Source organism: Urocitellus parryii, chromosome 2, assembly GCF_045843805.1.
Source record: "Urocitellus parryii isolate mUroPar1 chromosome 2, mUroPar1.hap1, whole genome shotgun sequence".
Lineage (NCBI taxonomy): Eukaryota > Metazoa > Chordata > Mammalia > Rodentia > Sciuridae > Urocitellus > Urocitellus parryii.
In genome coordinates, this window is record NC_135532.1 from 99,668,080 (window position 1) to 99,694,051 (window position 25,972).

Here is a 25,972-nt window from a genome sequence, read left to right on the forward strand (position 1 = left end):
TATCACTATTTGCAGACGATATGATTTTATACCTAGAAGACCCAAAACATTCCACCAGAAATCTCTTAAAGCTAATAAATAAATCCAGCAAAGTAGCTGGATATAAAATCAACACTCATAAATCAAAGGCATTCCTGTACATCAGTGACAATTCCTCTGAAATAGAAACTAGGAAAACCACCCCATTTACAATAGTTTCAAAAAAATTGGGGAATAAACAAAAGAGGTGAAAGACCTCTACAATGAAAACTACAGCATGCTAAAGAAAAAATTAAAAAAGACCTTAGCAGATGGAAAGATCTACCCTGTTCTTGGATAGACAGAATTAATATTGTCAAAATGACCACACTACTAAAAGCACTGTACAGATTCAATACAATCCCAAGCAAAATCTCATGACATTCTTCATAGAAATAGAAAAAGCAATCATGAAATTCATCAGGAAAAATAAGAGAAAAAAATAAAAGCAATCCTTAGCAAGAAGAGTAAAGCTTGTGGCATTACTGTTCCAGACCTTAAACTATACTATAGAACAAGAGTAACAAAAACAGCATGGTATTGGCACCAAAATAGGCCTGTATACCAATGGTACAGAATAGAGGACTCAGAGACTAATCCACATAACTACAGTTACCTTATATTAGACATAGATGCCAAAAATGTACATTGGAGAAAAGATAGCCTCTTCAACAAATGGTGCTGGGAAAACTGGAAATCTACATGTAACAAAATGGAATTAAACTCTTATTTCTCACCATGCACAAAACTCAGCTCAAAGTGGATCAAGGACCTAGGAATTAAACCAGAGACCTTGAGCCTAATGGAAGAAAAAGTAGGCCCAAATCTCCATCATGTGGGATTAGGCCCCAACTTCCTTAATAAGACTCCTATAGCACAAGAATTAAAACCAAGAATCAATAAATGGAATGGATTCAAACTAAAAAGCTTCTTCTCAGCAAAAGAAACAATCTGTGAGGTGAACAGAGAGCCTACATCCTGGGAGCAAATCTTTACCACAAGCACATCAGATAGAGCACTAATCTCTAGGATATATAAAGCACTCAAAAACCTTAACACCAGTGCTGGAGTTGTGGCTCAGCAGCAGAGTTCTGACCTAGTATGTGCGAGCCACTGGGTTCGATCCTCAGTACCACATAAAAAATAAAATAAATGGTGTTGTGTCCAACTACAACCAAAAAAAAAAAAAACCCTTAATACCAAAAAACAAATAACCCAATCAATAAATGGGTCAAGGACCTGAACAGACACTTCTCAGAAGAGGATATACAATCAATCAACAAACATATGAAAAAATGTTCAATATCTCTAGCAATCAGAGAAATGCAAATCAAAAATTTCATCTCACTCCAGTCAGAATGGCAGCTATCAAAAATACACACAACAATAAGTGTTGTCAAGGAAGGGAAAAAGGCACACTCATACATTGCTGGTGGGACTGCAAATTGGTGCAGCCAATATGGAAAGCAGTATGGAGATTCCTTGGAAAGCTGTGAATGGAACCACCATTTGACCCAGCTATCCCTCTCCTTGGTTTATACCCAAAGGACTTAAAAACAATATACTACAGGGCCACAGCCATATCAATGTTTACAGCAGCACAATTCACAATAGCTAAATTGTGGAACCAACACAGAATGCCCTTCAGTAGATGAATAGATAGGAAAACTTTTGATATATTTACACAATGGAATATTACTCAGCATTAAAAGAGAATAAAATCATGGCATTTGCAGGTAAATGGATGGAGCTGGAAAATATAATGTTAAGTGAAATAATCCAATCCCCAAAACCCAAAGTCCAAATGTCTTCTCTGATATGAGGATGCTGACTCAATAATGGCAATGGGGTGGGGAGCATGGGAGGAATGGAAAAACTTCAGATAGGGCAAAGGGGAGGGATCGGTAGGAAGGGGTCAAAGGGGTAGGAATGATGGTGGAATGAGATAGACATCATTACCCTAAGTACATGTATGAAGACATGAGTGGTATGAAAATACTTGAAAAAGTGTGCTCTATATGTGTAATATGAAATGAATTGCATTCTTCCATCATGTATAACAAATTAGCATAAATAATTTAAATTAAGAAAACAGTATGGTACTAACATAAGCAGCAAGATACAATGGGAATTTTTCTTGAATAGATGGTACTAACATAAGCAGCAAGATACAATGGGAATTTTTCTTGAATAGATGGTCTTGGGGAAACTGGATGTCTACATTCAAATGAATAAAATGGACTGCCATTTGACCCAGTTTTCCTACTTCTTGGAATATACCTAAATGACTTAAAAACAGCATACTATAGTGATGCAGTCACATCAATGTTTATAGCAGCTCAATTCACAATAGCTAAGTTATGGAACCAACCTAGGTGCCCTTCAACAGATGAATGGATAAAGAATACTACTCAACCATAAGAAGAATGACTTTATGACTTTTGCCAGTGAATGGATGGATCTGAAGACTATTATGCTAAGTGAAATAAGCCAATCCCCCCAAATCAAAGGCTGAATGTTCTCTTTGATATGTGGAAGCTAACATACAAGCAGGGAGAATAGAAGTTCAGTAGATTAGACAAAGGGGAAATGAAGGGAATGGAATAGGGACAGGAATAGGAAAAACAGTGGAATGAATGTGACATAACTTTTCTATATACATATATGAATACACCATAGTCAATCGCCACATCATGTACATGCAAAAGACAGGGATCCTAATTAGAATAAGATGTGTACTCCATGTTTGTATAAATATGTCAAAATATACTCTACTGTCATGTAGAACAAATAAAAACATAGTTACCTACAATTGGAAGGGGGGAAGGACTAAGGGTTCATGGCTCAATTTGAATAGAGATATGGTGGCGGAGGTGATGAAAATGTTTTATTTTTTATTGTGGTGGTGGTTTTACAAATCATGACATACTAAAAATCCATTGAATGATACACTGTAAGTAGATAAATTGTGTTGTATGTGAATCAAAATAAAACCTTTAACAAAATAAAAACAAACAAAAATGATCAAAATGGGATCTTTATCTTATACTATACATATATATAATATATATATAAAATATATTTAGCATATATATGTATATATAGATGTACTGTATGTATATATATGTGTGTGTAGCTAAAGGGAAAAAATACTTTCCTTTATATTTAGGTTTCCTTTATGTTTATATTTATCTTTTATATTTTTCTTTGCAAAATTTTGTGTTTTATATTCAGGTTTATGATTCATATTGCATTTTTTACAGGATAAGCTGTTTGTTGAGTTTTATTTGCTTGTTTTTGCATGTGGCTATCCAGCTGCTCCATCAATATTTACTAAAAAGATCATCCTTTATCCATTGAACTACATTGGCCTCTCACTGAAAATCAGTTGAACGTTAAGTGTTTGAATCTATTTCCGCTATTTCTATTCTGTTCTGTAAATCAGCATATGTAGCTTTTCCAAATATTACATGGTCTCAATAACTACAACTTCATAGTAGTCCTTTATGTTCTTTTAAAATTGTCTTGGTTATACTAATTCCTTTACCTTTCCATATAGATGTAGAATCAGCTTTCTAATCTTTACAAAGTCCTGCTGGGATTTTCAATAGGGTTGCATTGAATCTATATAGATTTGTAAATCTATCTCTCCATTTATTTAGGGCTTCCTTGATGACTTTCATTAATGTTTTATAGTTTCCGCATACAAATCTTGGAATATATTTTGTTAGAATGTCATGTTTATGATGCCATTTTAAGTGGAACTCTTAAATTTATGTTTCCAAGGGTTCACTTAGAGTATATACAAATACAATTTGTTTTTTTTTATATTGACCTTGCCAAATTCACCTATTAATTCTAGTAGCCTTTCTGTACAGCCTTCAAGTTTTTCTAGGTAGGTACTCTATGCAAATTAAAACAGTTTTCTTTCCTTCTTTTCTAGTCAGAACACCCCCTCTCCCTTCCTCTCTCCTTCCCTCCCTCTTGTTTTCAATTTCTTTTTTGCCTTAGTGTTGTAAATGGAACCTTCAGTGAAATGTGGACTAGAAGTGGTGAGAGTGGATGCTCTTACCTTAGTTCTGATCTGGGGGGGAAGCATTCGGTCTTTCATCATTACGATGGTGTCTGATTAGTTGAATGATTTTTCTAGATGTCCTTTATCAGATTGAGGAGTTCATGTCTATTCCTAGTCCAAATGTGTTCATATTGAGTTTTAAATGCTTTTTCTGCATTGACTGAGGTGATCTTTTTCTTTTTCTTTTTGAATTTGTAATATGGTGAATTGTATCAACCTATTTTCTAATGTGAAACCACTATTACATTTCCTGACATATATCCAGAATGGATATGATATATTATCCTTTTCAAATATTGCAAATTCAAGTTGCTAGAATCTGTTAAGGATGTTTGCATCTATTTTCAGAGGCTATTAGGTATTGTCTATTTTCTTGTATTGTCTTTGTCTGGTCTTGACATTAGTCTCATAATGGCCAGGTAGGATGAGTTAGGAAGTACTCCCTCCTCTTAAGTTTTTAGGAAGACTTTTTGCAGAGTTTTAGAAGACTTTTTTTTCCTTAAATATTTGGGATAATTCTCCATGGATGTGAACAAGATCTGGGGTTCATCGTGGGAAATATTTTTAACTGCAAATTCAATTTATTTAATAAATTAGGACTCTTCAGGTATTTATTTCTTTTTGAACAAGTTTTAGCAATTTTCACATTTCAAGGAAATTTATCATGTTGTATAAAATTTTAAAAATGTGTTGACATAAAACTATTCAAATGTTTTAGATAATTTTAATAACTACAGAATTTATATCAATATCATATCTCATTCTTGATATCAATAATTAGTGTTTTCCCTCTTTTGTTTTTCATAATATAAATGGATAAAGGTCTAGTAATTTTTTTATCTTCTCAAAAAAATAAAACAACTTTTGTTTCCATTGATTTTTTTTTTCTGTTTTCTGTTTCATCAATTTCTACTCTGTTCTTTACTATTTCTTTTCCTCTACTTAGTTAGGCTTAATTTCTTCTTTTTCTAGTTTCTTGAAGTTGAAACAGAGAACTGATTTGGGATCTCCTTTTACTTTCTTCTCTCCCCTCACCATGGTGTTAAATGTTATAATTTCCTCCCTAATTACTGCCTTATCTATAACCTCAAATTTTGAGATGTAGTGTTACCTTTTTCTTCCAAATATTTTAATTTCCCTTTTGTTTTTTTTATGATCCATGAGTTATATAAAAGTATATTCTTTACTTTTAAAATAGCTGGAGATTTTCTAGATATTGTTCTTTCATTGATTAGTAATATAATTCTGTTTCTGTTGAAGGACAAACTTTTCATGATTTGAGTAATTTTAATTTATTGCTACTTATTTTATAGCTTATCATATGGTCTATCTTGGTAAATATGACACTTGAAAAAAAAAGTGCATCATGCTGCTGTTGAGTGAGTGTTCTATAAATGTCAGGTGAGTCAAGTTCGTTTACAGTGCCATGCAAGTCTTCCATATCTTCATGATTTTCTATTTGCTCTGTCAATTATTAAGAGGGAAGTGTTGAAAGTTTCAGTAATAGTTGTGGATTTATCTACTTCTTTCTGCAGTTCTGTCAGCTGTTGCTCGTGCCTTTTGAAGCGTGTTTATTTGAGGCATAAACATTTGGAGTGGCTGTGTTCCCTTGATGTGTTGACTCCTTGATCCTCATGAAATGACCTCCTTTATCTCACGTAATGTTCTTTGATGAATGTTAGCGCGTGGTGCCTCATTTTCCATCCTTTTATTTTTAACCTATTTGTGTCTTTATATTTAAAGTGCATTTTTTATAGGCAGAAAATAGGTAAGCCTTTTTTATTCAATCTGACAATTCAGCTTTGTGATGGCAGTGGTTAAATAATGTGCATTTAATGTGATTATTATATAACATTGTTGTGAAAATAATTTTAAGGTACTATTGAGAGACACATAACAAATTTTTTGATAGACTGTTTATTATTCAATAGGAAAAACTGGTATTATAAGGAAGTTATTTTTTATTTTTAATTTAATAACTAAATTTAATTTGATCTCTATAAGTCAAAATACATTTTTTCATGTTTTTTAAAAGAGATATGTTGATATTAAAAAATTGTCTAGGGTCATACCATTCTGAATGCACCCAATTCCATGTAATATAGAAAAATAACCATGTTAGAATAACTAAGAAAATAAAAGTATTGACTTTTAGGGTGATGAAACTATTCCGTATGATATTTTGATGGCAGCTACATGACGCTCCATATGAGTCTTACAAGTATTACATAGGATTATAAATTTATAGTAATTAAACAGTTTGCTATTGGCACATGACTGAAAAACTTACCAGTGAAGCCAAAGAGGACATAAAGAAGTAGTTCTAACATTAATTCAAAGTTTTATATATGACGAAGGGTGGAATTGTACATCAGTGTGGAAAGAATGGATTTTTCCATTTTCAATACATGGTCTTCGGACTACTCTCAGAAGAAAATTCTTCTGAGTCTTTTCTTCACATTTTACACTTAGGTAGGTAATATTTGGATCAAATTATAGATATATAAAATACTGAGCAAAGACGTAGACCTGACAAGCAAAGACATGATAGAATTTTAAAAATAATCTCGAAAGGTTAAGGTCTTTATACAAAACACAAAATCAGAAGTTTCACACACAAGTAGTAATTCTGAAAACATAAAAAAATAGGAGGTAGACATCAACTGATCTTTGACAAAAGTACAAAGTCAAAAAATACTGTTCATGGCAAAGGGGGCTGGAAGAATTAGACTTTCACATATTGCTAAGGAAAAGGAGCCAGTCTGAAAGGCTACGTATTATATTATTCCATTTATATGACACTCTGCCAAGGGCGGAACTATAGAAATGGTAAATAAGTCTGTTACTACTAAAGGTTTGGATCAGGGAGAGTGGGTTGAATAGAGGTTGGAGAAGGGATTTTGGGGGGTGATGAAACTATTCCATATAATATTGTGATGGCAGCTATATGACGCTATATATTTGTCAAAACCCATAGAACTTCACAACACTAGCAGTAAACCTTAATGTATGCAAATTTTTTAAAAATCAATTAGGAGGTTGGGAGACTCCAAGATGGAAATTAGAATGTGACAAAGAGTCTATTACAAATGCAGGGGAACAACCCCAGTGAAGACGATGGGCAAATGGTGCTGATCTAAGTAACTTCAAAAAGAAGTTAGCCTGGTGCAGTGGGGCGTGCCTGTAATCCTAGCGGCTTGGGAGGCTGAGGCAGGAGGATCACACGTTCAAAGCCAGCCTCAGCAATTTAGCGATGCCCTAAGCAACTGAGTGAAACCCTGCCTCAAAAATAAAATATAAAAAGGGCTGGTTAAGTGGCTCAGTGGTTAAGCGTCCCTGGGTTCAATCCCTGGTACCAAAACAAACAAACTTGAATCTGTAAGACTAAAACCTAAAGGACTTGACTATAAGGACTGTGCTCTAGGTAGCAATTTTTTTCCCCATGGGGGTATCAGTCAACAATTTTTAAAATAATGCATACTTATTCATTAATTGAACAATTAAGTGAATGAATGACAGATGCTGGGAGCCAGGTTTCCACAGTTGGAGTGGGATTTACAGATGTGCAAGAGAGGAAGCTAGAATGACCCATGGGATGATGTATTGTCAGTGAAGAAGTCAGTATGAAGTCACATTTACCTTAATATGTACTCAGATGGTTACATACAATAATATTTATAGGTATGCATGTATTCACGGGTTAACACACACATACATTCTCTTCTTCTATCAGCTGAGAAGACCTGAGCAATGGCTATCCAATAATATTGAACACACCTAGAACTCAGACCTTGTTTTTTTGTTGTTGTTGTTATTGATATTGTTCTAATTAGTTACACATGACAGTAGAATGCATTTTGACACATCATACATAAATGGAGTATAGCTTCTCATTCTTCTGGTTGTCCATGATGTAGAGTTACACCAGTTGTGTAATGGTATATGCACATAGGGTAATCATGTCCAATCCATTCCACTATCCTTCCTTTTCCTGTGCCCCCTCCCTTCCCTTCACCCTCCTCTGTCTTATTCAAAGTACCTCTATTCTTCCATATCCCCCTCCTTATTGCAATTTAGCATATCAGAGAAAACATTGGACCTTTGGTTCTTTGGGATTGGCTTATTTCTCTTAGCATGATGACCTTGGTTTTTAATACCATTCTCCAGTGAAAAGAACAGGGTTTCTTGGAGACATGATTGATTTTAGGACTGGGGCAAGAAGTATGCAATATGATTCTAGAGTATCTTGCAGTGCTAGGGGGGGAAAAAGTGTTTAAAAGACAAATAAACCCAAAACGCCAGGGATATGCCAGAAGGAAACAAGCCAAATGAAAGAGTTCTCAGTGGCCCAATATTTTGTGTATGCTAAAATCTTACTCTACTGGTGAGTTTTTATTAACTAGAGCAAGAAAATAAAATAGTACTAGATCATACACCAGAGTATAAAATAAATATTCATGAGCTCATACCGACAAATAAATCATGAAATACACAAAAGTAAATAAATAAATAGGGGGAAATACACAAGTTGGCCGAATGAAAGAATTTCCAATAATTCATGAAGATAATGTGCTTCAAGACAGCGGAGCTGAGGTCCCCACTCCTTAGGCGTGGGCTGCACATTCCAAAGAATGAAGTACAGAAAGGAGGAGAAGAGAGAGTAGCTCTGATGAAGAAACCAACTACCTCCACCAGGTCCTCAAGGTTAACCTCAGCAGGGCTGTGTCATGTTTCCAGTGTGTTCACTATGTGACGAGATGGAAATGGCTCTTAACCTCTGTGATCCTCCCAGTCTCATCATGAGAAAAGCATCGATTTTTTCTCCTGAGAAAGGGATGCAAAATTCCTCAAACTGTCGAGGTCATCAAAAGCATGGTAAGTCTGAGAAACTGTCACAGCCAAAAGTGGTCTAAGAAGACACAATGATGTGATGTGGTAGGGTCCTGGGACAGAACAGAGTCATTAGGTAGAAACTAGGGGGATCTGCATGAAGGAAGACTTTAATAATAATGTGTCAGAATTGGTTCATGACTTGTTAAAATTGAGCCATAGCAATGTGAGATGTTAACAACAAGAGAAAGGACAGTGGGATGTACAGAAAACTCTATGCTATCTTCACATTTTCTTAAAATTTAAAACTATTCAAACACTTTGAAAAGTCTATTGAAAATTTAGGATGGCAAAAGCTTCAAAATGTGTCAAAAGACAAATGCTTTTAACACACATGTAGCAAGGACTAATTCTTTAACACATGAAGAATTTCTATAAAACTTGTAAAATCCGTAGCTTAATATACATGTAGTCCAGGTTTAAACAGGTAGTTGATGGAAATGAAATTGCAAAGGGCTTTTGATCATATAAAAACTGGATCAATGTTACTCACAAAAGAAAAATGGAAATTAGACTCCACAGACATTTTTTTTTAACTGATTAGGTGGGTCAGGTCTTATGCCATACTTTGTTGGGAAGCAGGCAGCACAGAACTCATTTTACTCTTAGGAGGAATATAAATAGATAAAACTTCAGGGGATGGGGTTATGGCTCAGCGGTTGAGTGCTCGCCTCGTACATGCAAGGTCCTGGGTTCGATTCTCAGCAATACATAGTTATTGTGTTCAACTACAAGTACAAAAATAAATATTTAAAAAAACTTCAATGGGTAGAGACTTGACAGTACATATCCAAAGGTATAGTATGTGTATACCTTTACATCTAGGAATATATTCTACTGAAATACTAATCCATATGTACAAAGTCATTCATACAAAGAGAATTATTGCAGTATTATTTGTATAATATTAATTCTTTTTTTCAAAATTAGAAAATTGCTCATATATAGAATAAACAATGAAGTACAAGGCAGCTAGCTACTAAAAAGAACTGAAAAAAATACTATGAATTCTTTATTTTTCTTTCTTATTTTTCTGCACTGGGGATTGAACCCAGGCCCTGCACATGCTATACCACTCTGTGGGTTATGATGTAACAATTGCCAAGATACAATGCCAGGCAAAAAAAGAAAAAGGCAAGTTTAGAATACAAATAATTCTAAAAATAATGCCTAAAAAAATTCTTATTAGTATACACAGCAACAATTTAATAGAAAATTGTATCCCTAGAAGAACTGGATAATTTAAAAAGCACAATCAGAAAACAAAAAGTGTTCTTAGCAATCAAATATGATTGCAAAAATACAAAATTAAATTGCATTCTGAATAATAAGATTGCAGCTGAAGACAAAGTTGGTCCTCTGACAAATAAAGTTATGTTAATATCTCAAAATATAGAATGAAATGAAAGTTATAATTGAAAGTTAAGAATCTAAAAATGCACCAGATCCAACATGCACATAGAAGAGATTTAGAGAAAAATTGAAGAAATAAAATGGATGGCAGCAAGTTATCAAAGAAATATTAGAAGAAAATGCTTTGCAGCTAAAGACTGAAGGGATTCTTCTGACTGAAAGGTTCCACTAAATGCCAACAGAGATTAGCACATAAAAGCTCTTACTGAGAGAACTCAGTGAAATTTCTCCTATTTCCAAGAATAAGAGAAACCACAGCTTCCTAAAGAGAGGAAGAGAGATACCTTCAAAAGAAGAAAAATCAAATGTACTGACTTCTCATGTGCAACAACAGATGCTAGAACAATCGCCAGTCAAGTGTGAGGGTCAAATAAAGAGAACCCAGAAAGTGTGCATGCATTTCATTCACACATATTTCCTGGTACCAAAATGCTCAAGGATGTATTCCAGATACCTGAAAAGGAGAAGAGTCATCATTATACAAAATACATGTACGAAGAAGTGAATTTGGTGTCAACATACCTTATATACAAAGAGAGATATGATAAATGGTGGTATAAAGGTGTATTAAAAATTGTATGCAAAAAAATAAGAGAGCTCATGTATAATGGCATAATTTGGTGTGAACATAATTTATATACAGAGTTACAAAAAAATTGTGCTGTGAATGGATAATTATGAATGTAATGCATTCCACTATTGTCATGTATGTAAGAAATAAATTAAAAAAGAAATAAGAAAGATAAATTAAAAAATAGGTTCCCCTTAAATAAACTACATCCTGAATTAAAAAAAAAAAAAGATGAAAACATGGACTCTCGGGTAGCTGTGTTACAGCAGTCCTCCAGTGTGGTCACACAAAAACAGGACCAAGTATTTCTACAAGGAGTGATTTGAAATGAAGGGGATTTCATTCCACTGGCACCATGAATAGAACACTTATAGATCTTCCACTAGGCAAATGTGCAAAGGAACTCAGGATATCTAGGCAAGAGCTGCCCCTCAAAAGACACGGTCCTGTCATTAAAAGCAAATTAGAAATGAGGCATGTTATGAATTGGAAGTGATGAGCTGGAAGGCGTGTAAGAAAAGATAAAGCACTTGACTTTTACTTTCTGAGCAGCCTTCCTTAATCACAAAGGAGAGGATATATTTTTGAGAGGGAAAAAGACGGTGTTAGGATCTGCGATGAATAATATTTACATGTTTGCAGTGCTTTAATTGCTGTGTATTTTTTGGAATTGTTATGGGCAAATGCTAACAAAACAATTATTTTCTCCAAATAAAAAGAAATGTTACAAACTTTGACCATGTAAAAAGATCTGAGGAGAGGTGAATGAGCCTTCTCTTTTCCATGCGTTGTAGGGAGCAGATGATGTCTAAAGGGCAGCATCAAAAATACAGAAGTTTGATATATTATTGATCAGGGTAATAGTTTCTCAAAACAAAAATTAATGCTGTCTGAAGTTGGAACACAAAAGAGGATCAGCAGGTTATTTGGTGGTATCCAATAGAATTGCTAAAACTGGAGAGCGAATGAGTGGTGATCCTGCTAGCGGAACCTCTGCGTTTGGGGTGAAGGGAGACAACTTATCCCTTTCCACTGTGATCTCTACTCCACAATGTGAAATTGCAATTGCAATTAACATGCTTCTATAATAATAAAATGTAATATATTATTAAATAGATGATCAGGGACAAAGAGAAAATAAAGCTGTCAGTAATTAGAGCCACTGTAGTTACCCCAAGAAGTCTTGCCATTGTGGTCTTATGTTCTTTGCCAAGGACTCACTTTGGCCAAGTCATTTCCTCTCTTGGATCTCAGGTTCCTCATCAGTAAAATGGAGGCACTAGCTTGATAATCTTTAGGCTCTTTCCAGCTCTAATTTTCTAATATTCTAGTTTGAACTTCACTTATTCCACTTTTTGATAAAAGTCCTCACTGGCAGATTGAGGGAGGCACACAGACACCCGTGTTTTCATGCTAGCAGGGCATTTGCACGTGGTTAGCCTTTCCTGATAACCCATGTGGTAAGAGGTGGCCCTGTGAGCTGGAAAGCAGTCCAGTTCCTGGTGAGCAGTGTTTTCCAGAAGGTAGAGTCATGGGCTTAGGGCAACCTGTCAGGCAGGGCAGCACTCTGTCATTATGGACTACAGAGGGGGACTTAGCATCCATAGTTCAGAAAGTCTGGCACCAGATAGACAATGAAGGGGTTTGTGGAAATAGACCCCAGGCCCCACAATTGAGTTCCTTGAATATCAGGCATGAGCTGGGAGGGTACAGCGTTCTGTCTGGGAAAAGGACTTCTGATCCCTCTGAGGCTGGGAGGGAGAGTTTGTTTCATGTTTCTCTCCTAGCTTTTGGTGTTTGGCTAGCTCTCTCTGGTGTTCCTTGGCTTATAGAAGCATCATCCTGATACCTGCCTAGGTGTTCCCATAGCATTCTCCCAGTGTGTATGGATCTATATCCAAATTTCTCCTTTTTATAATGATACCAGTATATGGGTTAGGAATCATTAGGGACCCTCCCTTCTCCACTGTGGGCTCAACTAATTACATCTGTACCTGTTTCCAAATAAGAGCACATTCTAAGATACTGGGGGTTAAAATTGCAATATATGAATGAGGGGGCACATGATTCAGTCCCTAACACCCCATAATTAAGCTAAGGGCCAGAACTCTTCCTAATCCACAGTTTAGAATCTTTTGCAGAGGAGAGTACTAAGACCATCCAGGAATCATGGCTTCCCTTGGTGATCTTGCCACATAGGTAATGTGAAGAGGAAGGTGACTTAAGGGCAAGAATGGGTGGGCACAGCTGGAGTGGCAGGTGATGAGGACACAAAGCAAGGAGAAGGTCAGCAACATCTGGAAGAGAGCAGGTAACTGCTACTGGGAGTAATGTGGTACAAAAGAAATTTCTCACATTACATTTATTTTTCTCATTTAGGGCTCTGTGGGTTGATGGGGGAGGGGAGTCACTTTTCAGGTTAGGGACCAAGTTCTCATCTGCTCCAAGGACTCTCAATTCTAGGACCAACAGTTACCTAGAGCATGTTCTTCTCGAGGTGGATGTTGAGCAGGAGAATCACAGACAGCAAGACAAACCACACCAGCAGATTGAAGCTTCTGCTCTGCTCATATCACATGGGTCAACACCTCATTGGCCAGAGCAGGTCTCCTGGTTCAAATCTAAAGTCAGTGGGTCAGGCACATGTGGGAGGTGCTACAGTCTTGCAGCAAAGGGAAGGTAGTGAAGAGAAAGAAACAGTATCCAATCTATAAAGTTCCAGTTTTTATTCGATTTTTTAAGTGGCAGCATTTGACCCACACTCATTGTCAAATATTGGGAAACCAGAGAAAGGCAAAAAGTGACAATAAAACCCTCGCTATTCAGAGACAATCAGCAATAACATTTTGGTAGATCATCTTAGCTTTCTGGTTTTAGGGACTCTCCTATGCCCACCCCGACCCCCACTCTGTAGTTAATCCCTCCAGACCTGAAAAAAATCAGGGCATGCTTATTAGAGTTATAAAGGAGAAAGCTTCTATACTTTAGAATCAGAAGAAAAATAAAAGATTAAATTGCTTGCAATGCTAGAACACAACCAGCTACATGAAACTCAATAAGAAGACATAAAATATCCTACATTTAGGTGAGAAAAAAAAAGACTGCACAAGATGGAGAGATGAAAACTTAATAACACTTCATGTGAGAAAGATCTTAGTGTTCCAATTTATCATAAATAAAACAGGAGCCAATCACAAGGCTGCTTTCACAGATGAATCCAAGCTAAGAGTAGAACGAGTGTGTATTATTTTATACATGGACGTGTGTGTGTGTGTGTGTGTGTGTGTGTTCATTATTTTAAATGCAGAACACATTTTGGGGGAGATACACAAGACAATGATAACAGTGGTAATCTTAAAGTGGAAGAGGGATATGGGGAGGAATTCTTTTCATTTTATGTCCTTTCATGTAGATGAAAAATTTTTTTAACCCTGAGTGTTTATTATTTTTATATTGTAAACCTTGTTTAAATGGAAAGAAAATGTAAGGGAGGTGATAGAAATGCTGCTGGGGTTGGATAAAGCTATAGTCAGTTTGGGGTGTGCTGGCTTTTATTATTTTTATTACAATAACACAATATGACAGCATAAGAGATTGTCCAATATACATCCTCATAGTTGCAGTCACAGCACATACACCATTCTGTAACTGTGGCTTCATCATTTGGCTGTAGCAGCAGGTACGTAGGCTCTGAAAAGAAACTGCCTGGGCTCTAGCTGTATGATCATAAGCAAGTTACTTCCCCTCTCTGAGCCTCATTCACCACTTTTTAAAAATGGCAGTGAGAATGCTCTCTATTTTTTGTGAGGTTATTGTGGTGATGCAAGGAAGGAATCACTAATACGGAGTCTAGAGTGTAGTTAGAGTTCTCTTTAAATGGTAGTGTTTTAGCTAACTAACATTTAGATTATTATTAGCACTTCCCCAGGTGTCTATGTAGTTTCTTTATTGTTTCTATGCCCAATGCATACACAGTATCTCATAGCCTGGATATGTCATAATTTAATTACTCGTTTTCCTATTGTTAGAGAGCGGTTGTGTGTGTGCATGTGCGTGTGTCTGTGTAATGGCTGTGAGCAGGCTATAAAACAGCTTCAAAGCTCAAGCTTCAAAAAGTGTATAGATCACCTGTTAAAATGCATGTTCTAATTCAGGAGGCCTGGGATTGGGCCTGAAAGCCTGCATTTCTAGCAAGTTCCCAGGTGATGTTAATGCCGCAGGTCTGCAGACCACTCTTTAACAAGTTCTCAACATCTAGTGAAAACCAGAGGATTAGAGGGGCTTAGAAACAGTCACAGGAAGAAAGAGGGAGGGGTGTAATTTGCCTGGATAAGATGAGATGTTGTGTTTCTTAAATATCTTCAAAGTCTTGGAAGATTGTCACATAAAGGAGAAGCCTGGTTCTCTGGAACTTCAGAATTTGCATTCATGAATAGACATTCTAGCGAGGCGAAATTTCTGTCAATATAAGTAAGAACTTTCTTAGAGGTCCCGGGTATCTCCACAGCTCTCAGAATTGGAGGACTAGCGCCACTGGCTTGGCCTGTTACCCCAGCATCAGAGCAAACAACACCCTTTACCATACGAAGGGGACTGTGGAACCAAGTGTCCCAGCATGCATTGGAAGCTTGAGGGGAGTTTTTAAGAAAGTGATCAAGAGGAAATGAATGATGTCTAGGAGGAGCCCTGGAGCTCCCATGATATTCTTCATGTCTTTCTAGGGTCTTGCTCCTCTGCCCTGAAAGGGTTTGATGAGACTGTCTCCTGGCTGGGCCGTTCTGCCTGAGTTTTTTGGCAGTGCCAAACTCTTCCAGTCTGCCTGCAGCCACACTGCTTTCTAACTGCAAATTCTTGGCTCTTGGTCTCTCTATGAACTTGCAGACTGCAGATTGCCAAGACAGCAGACTTCAGTGACAGATTTTTGCTCACCACGTGGCCAGGAAGGATCTGGGCATGTCCTTCAATGGGATGTAGACATCCCGTCCTCCTGCTGGCAGGAATCAGTGGCACCTAAGTTCTCTCCTCTCCTGAAGTGGCGGGCCTGGCTCTCCACCCGCTGAGCAGGAACAGCTGTGGATCTGTGGGAAAGGAAGAACACCAGATTTCCTGTCCCTGTTCTGCTTGGAAACTGAGCATTACCAGGATCCTTAGACAGCTTCTGAAGGGCAAAGGAAAGAGGGGAAGAACAGAGGGGGTCAGCAGTGGGACTTCCAGGCCAGCACAAACTCTGATTGAAGCAGTGCTTATGAAGCCAGTTGGAGGGGATGTGTTCTAGAGCCAGAGTGCCTGGGCCCATAGGCAGGGGAAGCAGAGGAGAGACTGCACTAGTGATATCCTGCAGCAGGACCACTCCTGTCCTAAGAGACCACTCTCTCTCCAATTCTAGAACCATCTCCTGCCTCAGTCCAGCACAAAACCTACCAGGCTGAGCCTTTTCTCCTGTTGGCCATTTTTGCTGCAAGAAAAACTGGGTACAAGATTGAATTGCTTTTACTTACACTTCTGACACCCAGATGTGGGGGGATGAGGTTCCCTTACTAGCTACTTTTCCAGCGCTGAGGACACCATCTGAGCATCTTCCAATTGAATTCTGACACTCACACAGAACCCACAGGGTTTCAAGACTTTCAATACAGTTCCAATAATTTACTAGAGTAGTTCAAATGACTCAGGAAGGTGCTTCCTTAACGATCATGCCTTACTGTAAAGTTACAACTCAGAAACAGTCCAAGAGAAGACACCCACAGGCTGGGCGTGGGGGTGCACACCTGTAATCCCAGTGGCGTGGGAGGCTGAGGCAAGAGGATGGTGAGTTCAAAGACAGCCTCAGCAACTTAGCAAGGCCCTAAGCAATTCATTAAGACCCAATCTCTAAATAAAATACACACAAAAAAAGGGTTGGGGATGTGGCTCAGTGCTTATGTACGTGCCCCTGGCTTCAATCCCCAGTACCAAAAAAAGACACATAGGATAAGTGTGGAGCTTCCATGTTCTCCCCAGACACACCACCCTCCCAGCATCTTGGGTGTGTTCATCAACCTGACAGTTCTCCAGATCCTTAGGGGTTTCTAAGGAGGTTACATTATGTAGGCAAAATTGATGAAATCACCAATTGGTCATGGGTGAGTCATCTCCAGCCCCTCTCCCCTTCTTTGAGCTCATGGAGACACAGCTGACAGTCCCTGTCCTCTAAGCCTGCCTTGGTCTTCCTGGCGACAGGCCTTGTCCTGAAGCTGTCTAGGGTCTCCCCACCTTAGCATACAAAAGACTTCCATACTATTCTAGAGATTGCAAGGGTTCTAGGAGCCATGTGCTCAAATGGGAGGTTTTTTGATGAGAGCACAGAGGCGAGTGAGATCCTTGTGGAATTAGAATTCAAGACTTATTTCCTTGTCTGTGTGTTTCTAAGGTGCTACACTAGGAGAGTGAAAGGCTGCACTAATAGGGGTCTATGGACACTGCTCTGAAGGACAGAGGATGCTGGAGAGCAGGAAATGCCCCACATCATTCTGCCTTGCCCTGGGGGGGGGGGCTTCACTGCATCCTTCACACATCCATTTTCTCACCCAATGGTGAGTCATTATTTGTCTTGTATCCCCACTGGGTGACTCCGTGCCTCACACAGAGCAAGTTTTACAGTAAACAGGACAGAAAGAAAATAGGATAATAGCAGCGTGGAACCCTCCTGTTCAGGCTCTGGCACATGGTAAGTGCCACCCAGCCCTCGGAACAGTAAACTGGCTTACCAGATGGACCTTTTCATTGTGGAAGATGGTTACCTTTTCTCTCCAGGTCAAAGCCCAGGGACAGTAAGTAAAACAACTGAAAGTGATTTTTGATCATATACTCTACTCTTCCAATGAGGCCAATATTTACAAAATAATTTTAAAAATTTACATAAACTTATGTCCAAGCTACTCACCTTGACATGACCAATAATATCCTTGGAATATGCCCTTGGTGAAAATTGTCTAATGAATGAATGTGAAATCCTTGTGAGATCCTTGTGGAATTAGAAGTTTATTTCTACCAGGGGGAGGAGAAAGATGTGAGAAGAAATAAGAAAAGAGAGAAGAAAAATGATCCCCAGCTGACACCTAATTATTCAGCCTGGAGGAATCCTGTACAGAGCCTGTGTGCGGGGCATGACGGCCTGCTGGCAGGTGGAACCTTGGCTTAAATCTTGGTGATGGTCCCACGAGGGTCCCTAGAGGTCCAGTGTGGGAAGGCCCACAGATATCCCATGGCACAGCCCCACTTGTTAGGTTCTGAGCCCTTCCTCCAGCCTTCCCTGGCTTTTCGTGGATCTCCTTCCCTTTGATTATCTTGGAAACACTCTTATTAGGCAATTAAATGCTTAATTTGGATAAAAGAAGAGAGGGTGTGAAAATGATCGTTCACATGTACATCTAATTAGCGTTGAGCGGGGTGGGTGGTGTAAGGCCCAACTTGGATGCATAAGGAGACTGGAGCTGGTGGTGCAGAGCTGAGCTCCCAGGTGAGAATGGGGGAGAGATGGGGGTCCCCTCACCACCACCCCTGGCCCCTCAGCACACACTCACTCAGTTTACAATCTTGTTCTCCTCAAAGAAAGCCCGTTGTTCACATCATTGTGATGGTAGATTTGAATGCATTATCAAAACATCTTCAAGGAACAGAGAGAATGAATTGAAAGGTCTTGCACACTCTGGATGGCTTGTTTGTGGCATCTTCCAGAGGGGACCCCATTAGATAAGAAGAAGAGCTGAATAGTGCATTGGTCAGTGAGACTGACTAGTCCCCAGGCCCTAGGGAATAACTTGGGTCCAAGCATCAGGCCACTGAAGATGACCACATAGGTAAGTAAAAGGAAATTATCTTCCTCCTGAAAAAAAAAAAAAAAACCTGGTTACTCAAGTTTAAAGATTAAATTCAGTGGTTATCACTTCTTAAAAATTTACCAAGTTCCAGGCAACACACCAAAGGTTTCACATACATTATCTCCATAGTTCAATGAACTGCTGTAACAATCCTCTGATGTAAGTGTGAGAGCTTTTAGTTTACAAATGAGAAAACTAAAGAATAGAGAGATGAAGTTGACTCTGTATCCGGGTTCTGTCCTCATCAAAAAACCAGGCTTGTCAGGACCAGACAACTAGGGAGGGTGGATTTCTCAGCAGGGAAGAAGACTGGAGCAGGTCCACACGGATTCTCACCCCAGGTGTGCCTTCCCTCTGGGAGTTCACTAAGAGTCCTGCCACATCCGATGGGCTGCCTTTGGTGAGCCAACTTCCTCTGTCACATTCCAGCCCCCAGAGAATCCCTGATCAGAGCTCACATGCCAACCACCAGGCCATGAATCTTCAACAGACTGTATTTGATCCTCAGGATGCTAGCTCATCCCTTTCTAGGGTCTGAATTGTCTTTTTTTAAAAATGTGGTCAGCACTCTATAAATGTTTGTTACATGACATTAGGTGATTAATTACAAAATAGGGTCAACTTTTTAGAACGTCTTGTTCTAGCCTTTCCTCCTGGCTGCTCTGGATTCTGATGGACACCCTCCAAGCATTCCTTCAAACCCAGAAGCATATGGTTAGGTCACTTCGCATAAAATATTGTCCCTTTTCAGCCCTCCAGCGAGGCACGGGATGTCCTCTTTCCTGCAGGCATCTATAAAGTTGACATCCAGGTGAGACTGTCCAGGGATATGGCCTTATACTTCAGAGGGAACAGAGACAGAGACACAGGGCAGAGTCCAAGCCCTGTAGGTAATGGGGTCAGTGCATGCAGCAAGGTTGGGAGGAGGACCTGCCAGTTTCTCCTGGCAGGTGGCATGGCAGGAAGGGGTGAAGAGTTAGCACTGAATCCACTCACCAGTAAATGGGATCCTAGGTCCCAAGGGCAGGGAAGATAAGCACGTATCCAGTGGTTAAAACGTCCTAGGATATGGTCTGGCAGATATTTACTGTGAGGTTGGAGCACAGAGGTTCAAGTCTGAAGCCTCAGGGCTCCTGGTGTGTACACATCATTGAGGAGCATGAATGGCTGGATCCAGGGATCAGATGAAACATGCAGGTAGGGATCAGCAGAGAAGAACGCACAAACACTGAGAACAAGACAATATCTGAGAGATGTCAGGGCCCCAGACACAGACTCAGGGGCAGGACTAATCTCTGGAGGATTTTAAGTCAACTGTGCCAGGGCCTGCCATAGTTCAGAAGGAGATGGTACCCAAATGTGGGGTTTGGCCACAGAAAATAAGGGAGGTGTTCACAGAGCCCACTAATCCTCCTAATTGAGGAGGAGCCCCTCAGATTTGTAATCCAGGAGATGGAACCATACCAACTGATGGACTCTGATCAAAAAATCACAGGCCCCAGGGTCCTAAATGATCCCCTGTTTGGAGCTGGATATGATTCCTGGGACTGGCAGGGTCACGCCTGCCTGTAAGGGTTAAATAGTCCTGCTGCCCCGGAAAGGCTGCAGGAGCCAAGATCTGTGCAGACAGCCCATCTCGTCACTCTCCTTCCTCTGTCGGGTGTGATATCAACCCAAGATCAGCCATCTGTAGAAATCCAATAGACATATAACTTGGACATGTCAAGTAAATCAATCTCCAATTGACCTGGACCAGACGTCCCCGCTGCTCGGCCTGAGCGGGTGCCACTCAGGAGCTGTGTGACAGCATGCACCACAATGTCGTGACCTTCCAGCAGCCTGTCCCAGGCTCTGCCCTCTCTGTGCCGGGTACTTCTCCCTGGGCTGGAGCAGCTTCAGGGGCTGTGTATGGCCTGCCAAGGGTCTGAGCCTCACGAAGGGAGTTCTCAGGCCAGGAGCCATTCAAAGTCATGCCAGAGTCCTCACGGGGCTCAGGGACACTTATCTCAGTGTCTAGAGCAAACAACCTAGCAATTACTCCTTGGGGTTCAGCCACAGATCTGGAAATTTCTGGCCCTCCGTCAAGGATCTCTAGTGGCTCCCTATCCACTGGACAGGAAGCTGCAGGCCTGAGTCTCCAGCTCTGGCCCTGAGGCTACCTTTCCCCAGAGAGTCAAGAAACAAGAAGCCCCTTCCCGCTCCTGGGCTGTGAGCACTGGCCTGGTCACGGGGACTTATTCTCCTATTTCTCCTTTTCAGGGTGGTGGACTTTGTGGCAACAGCCCAAAGAGACTGTGGTTCTGGAAGGAAAAAAGTCTACCCACGTATGGCGAGGGCCCGGCAGTTGGAGGGATGAGTGAATGAATGAGTGAAGAAAAGAAGCAGCACAGGGTTGGAATCATCCTTATCCCTGAAAGCTCTTGCCAAGGAGCTGCATCCAGAAGAAGAGCTATTTGTTTGGTTGCCAGTACCTAGACTTTGGTAGAATATAGGTGTGCCCTGATGAGAGGCAGGTACCCCTGAGTCCCTAGGAGCTAGTCATTGATCAGGGATTTCTGTCCTGCTCTCTGAGGATCAGCCAATATGATTTCTGTCCCCTGCCCTCACTCTGTAGCTCCTTGAGGTCTCTTTTCTCCTTCGAGAGGACAGTGTGGAATAGCTGCTCCTGTAACTTCATCTCAGGTCCTCCTGGTCCTCCGCCTCAGCCACCCTCAGTCTCCTACACACACACACACACACACACACACACACACACACACACACACTCATTCTAATGGGGGTGGTTTCCCACAGCAGCCTTAATTCTACTTACCCAAGGTTTAGACGTCTTTCCTCTCTTGTTTCTATTTTCAGATGCCAGCAGAATGGTACTCTTTGTGTTATTTGGGCCAGACCCAGGGGTGGGTCTGTAACTGGCAGACTTGAGCTCATTGTTCACCTTGTTTTGGTATCTCCTTTTCTCCCACTCCTGCAGGCCACACAGTGGCACAGCAGGCTTTGGTGGCAGTTATGTTGGTGTCTTCTTTGGGCAGAGTAAGGGGAGGGCCCATGGAATCCAGCAACTCCACCTCTGGGCACAGCTCAGGGAAGGCAGAGCCCTTCAGACACAGGTGATCACAGATCCTACAGGCACAATGACCTGGAAAGGAGGCCAGGCCCTTCAGTGAGCAGAATGGGTCACGAGCCCAGCGTCCTTCAGGCTGCCCTTCCTACTGAAGCTCTGATGGCCTCTGTGAGTTCCAGCTGGCTCTGCCTAAAGCCACCTCAGGGGACGTGGTCAGTTTTCCATTCTCCCTGCAGACACACAGAATTCACTCTCATATTTCTTTCTATTCCCAAGCCTTTCTCACCAACATCTAAGTGAAGAGAATGACTGATGGGCTGCTTCCCCCATTTCTCAGGTCCTTGATTTCTTGGTCAATGGAGTGCTTATTCAGGCATCATGAGCACAAAGAGGATCCCATTGCAGACCAGGTCAGCCATGGGGCCTTTCTTGCGTCCTCTAGTGGAACCATCCCTCCTTTGCACATAAAACACCTCACAGAACCAAGGAAAAGCAGGTGGGAAATTTGGGGTAATGAGACTATTCTGTGTCATGACCATGCTGGTGGATAAACGACTAAGCATCTGTCAGAACCCATGGAATGGTACGCCTAAGAAAGAGAACTGTGCTCTCTCTCTTCACAGAGGGAGAGAGAGAAAGAGAGTACATGTGCTCTGAGACACAGAGATAGGAAGCAAAATTAGGGGATTGTAAGCAGTGCCTTTCCTGGGGCTATTTATTTGGAACCTAAGAGAAATAGTACAGGGACCAGATATACCAGATAGTTCCCACCTCTTGCCCCATGTCATCTCACAGTTAGTGTTAAAAAAAAAAAGGGGAGTCTTCAACAAGCAATTTCTTCTGTCTGCTCTGCTTCTGGATAATCCAGGCCTTCTGGTGCACTTTCCTAGGGGAGCAGAAATGTTCAGACTCTGCGCCTATTTGGAGAGTTTATCCCTCCCCATGTCCACACTTCTGGAGGATCAGAAGTTTAAATTTAAATTTTGCACATCCAATACTATTTTCTTCGGAGAGTTAGTTGGAGGAGGGACTGGCAGGAGGGACTGGCAGGAGGGACAATCTCTGCTCCTTCAGAGATTCTGGCCACCCACTTAATCCAACAGTCACTGTTCGGGAATTACGTAGAGCCTCACATCAACTCATCTGTTGTCCCAGGCAAAACTGCTCTTCCAGGAAGACTTCCCTTCTGAAGTGTCATGTCAGGCTATATCTAGAGTGGGGCTGTAACTCCCAGCAGCAAGTTCTTGGTGTTAATGACATCGGTTGGAAGCACCCCAAATCTCTAAATGTCCGCTGTTCTAAAAATGGCTCAGGGAACAATAAAAGACTGTAGTAGTTAGAAATTATTTTTTTTTCCAAAAATATTTTCAGTTCTCCCTTTAAGGATACAGCAAGGCCACATTTCTTGGCCTGCTATTGGTTGCATGGGACTAGTCACTAGCCAATGAGAAAGCATGTGTCCCTCCTCTGAGGCTGAGTGTTTAATCACTGGTAAGAAGCCCCCTGGACCTCCCTTTTCCTCTGGCCTGCCTTCATTTGAGAATGGGACTCCTTCATCAGCTTGGACCCGTAAGTCATTTCCATGCTTATTGTCCCTCCCGCCAGTTCCTCCTCCAACGAACTCTCAGAAAAAAAAATACTATTGAATATGTGAAATTTAAATATTTATTATTTCAAGTCATCATTGAGATTGCTGGTGTTGTTACTGCAGCAAAACTTAGCCTGAGCAGCAATATAGAGGTTGAAGGGTCATAGTATGTGGAGGCAAGGGATTGATTAATCACAGCTAGCTATGGCTACCCACAAGACAATTTTCTGAGTAGTAACCACCACCCTTACAGAAGTGCCTATTAGAAGAACCCAAACTGTTTTGTTTCTAGTGCCCTGGGCTGTTTGCCCTAGGAATCTTCATCTCCAAGAATAATAGGGGCTCTGGGTTTCTTCCATCCCGAAAGACAACTGATTCTCATCCACAGTATTCTTGGCCCAGAGTGGACCATCAGTAGAGCATCTTTAAAAGATTCTGGCATTTTCTTTACCATCTATTCCTTAGAATAAGGGAGATAAAAATGGTCTTTTTAGGCCCTTTCAGGGTAATTAACAATAGGGAATGTCTTTGAATTCTATTCTCCACATTTCTGCAGAGATTTCTGGCCTTTGAGTTCACCCAGCATGGGTTAGTTGTCAGTAGAGGTAGGTTGTTTTTTTTTTTTTTTTTAATACAAGTATCAAATTGTTGGAATCCAGCTGCGTGTCCAAGCAGGTAGGGTGTCTGATGGGTGCACCTACGACAATAGATTCTGGCTTATTTAAGGTTAGATTCCATTCCCCATTATTAAGTGCTCATTCCAACCTCCATTATTTAAACTCTCTCAACATTTATGCTCCTTGCATTTCCCCAGACAATGGACCTGCAATTATTTCCAGGTATACCTTTTACTTCTGTACCTTGATCACTCGTTTAACTCTCTAGGCCAAGTGGAATCCAAATCTCACTTATCTGGAGAACAGTAATGCCCTGGGGGTAGAGTCAGCACCACTTTTGTAAGAAAGAGAGGAACAGGAGCCAGGAGGAATATTTCAGAAGGGTTTGGAAAGGCAGGGTCCTCCAGTCTTCCAGTGCTCACCGATGTCCCCATTCCAGTGTCACACGCCCACCACCCATGACCTTGGCCAATGAGGTTGTAAATTAATTAGTGTTGCCATGTACGAATGAGATTCACTTAGTCCCTGAAATTTTCTAAGGAATATCATCCCAAGAGCCACAGCAGTGAGAGCTCCCTCACTTGAAGGAGAGATCTTTTATGTTGGTCACTGGCTTTTGGCTCTCAGATGCTCTCCGAAGGACCCATGGTCCCCATGTCTCATACCCTTTTGTGTTCTGTGGCAGCAGCTGCTGGTCCCCAGCACTGCACCCCCATTCAGCTGGTGTCATCTCAGGTGAGCACAATAGGTGACTGAATTAGCCGCTCCTTCTCTATGTACTTACACATTCCATTTGGGCCATGACCAATTCCACATACCTTGAGGGCCTGCTGCCTACAACTAATTTCTGGAACCAATTTCTATATCAGCCAAGATTCTGCAGCAACAACAGAAACCATTTCCGACTGACTTAAGCAGAAGGAGAAACAGCAAAGCTGGTGGGGAGGAGGAAGTCTGTACGTCATTAATCGGAAGGCTCCTAAGGCAGCTCGCAGAACAGAGGAATGAAAAGCTGGCCACGGAACCAGGAATCTCAGGGGTGGGGTGCTCTGTGCATGTCAGCTGCAATAACAACTAGGAGATCTTCTCAGATGACACACACCAACCTTTGCCCTTCCCTTTTCTACCTCTTCTGATTCCCAGGATAGGATATATGATTGGTCTGGCTTGGACCATGTGGTCCAGTCCCAAGAAGAGGCAGAATCTATTAACAGCAGAGAGGAAAACATGGGAGAGCCTCAGCCATTTCACAAAGGCCCCAGCCTTTCCCCTGAGGATACCTCTTCCCTCAGACCCTGTGATAGGGGCCAATGTGGAACAGAGCTGCCCAAGAACGAGCAGGCCCTGTGTCTGGAGAGAAAGCTTGCATCTCTAAGATGCTCAACACGGGGACTCCCAGAAGGAATTCCCTTAAGCATCTTTTCTTCAGTTCCCCAGATTCTCCTGCTTTCTCCTACAGAACAGTTTTCTCAGGCATTTCAGGAGCCAGAAAGAGAGAGAGATTTTGTACCAGGATGTAGGGGCAGAGATTCCATCCATTCTGGGAGACCTTAAGAAAGACATCATTCCCCAGTCCCACTGGGTGGAATGAACACATCCTCCCTGGTGGACACTTGATGAAAGGGAGGCTTCACCCAGAGAACTCTTTCAGCTCTTTATCTACAGCAGCCTCTCTTGGGAAGAATGAACCCTTGAGTTCACTGATAATGTCAACTTTCCTCACTGGAAGTGGGAAAACTCACTTCACTGACAATGTGCACCCCACCGCCCCCCACCCCCAGAACAGGAAGAACTGGTCTCCAGGGAGTGCTATAGTTTGGAGGACAAACAATCATGAGGCTTCTTATCTACCCCTGAAAGAGTTTTGGAAAAGCCAT

General features: G+C 40.8%; 1 long non-coding RNA gene across 1 annotated transcript; it reads right to left on the reverse strand.

The window, feature by feature from the left end:
* Positions 1 to 13,880: 13,880 nt before the first annotated feature.
* Positions 13,881 to 21,927, reverse strand: LOC144250674 (uncharacterized). The gene is made up of 3 exons (XR_013342529.1): positions 21,639 to 21,927; positions 18,530 to 18,831; positions 13,881 to 16,045 (listed from the first exon to the last, which is right to left on the reverse strand). It is a non-coding gene; the product is annotated as an uncharacterized LOC144250674 (long non-coding RNA).
* Positions 21,928 to 25,972: the final 4,045 nt, after the last annotated feature.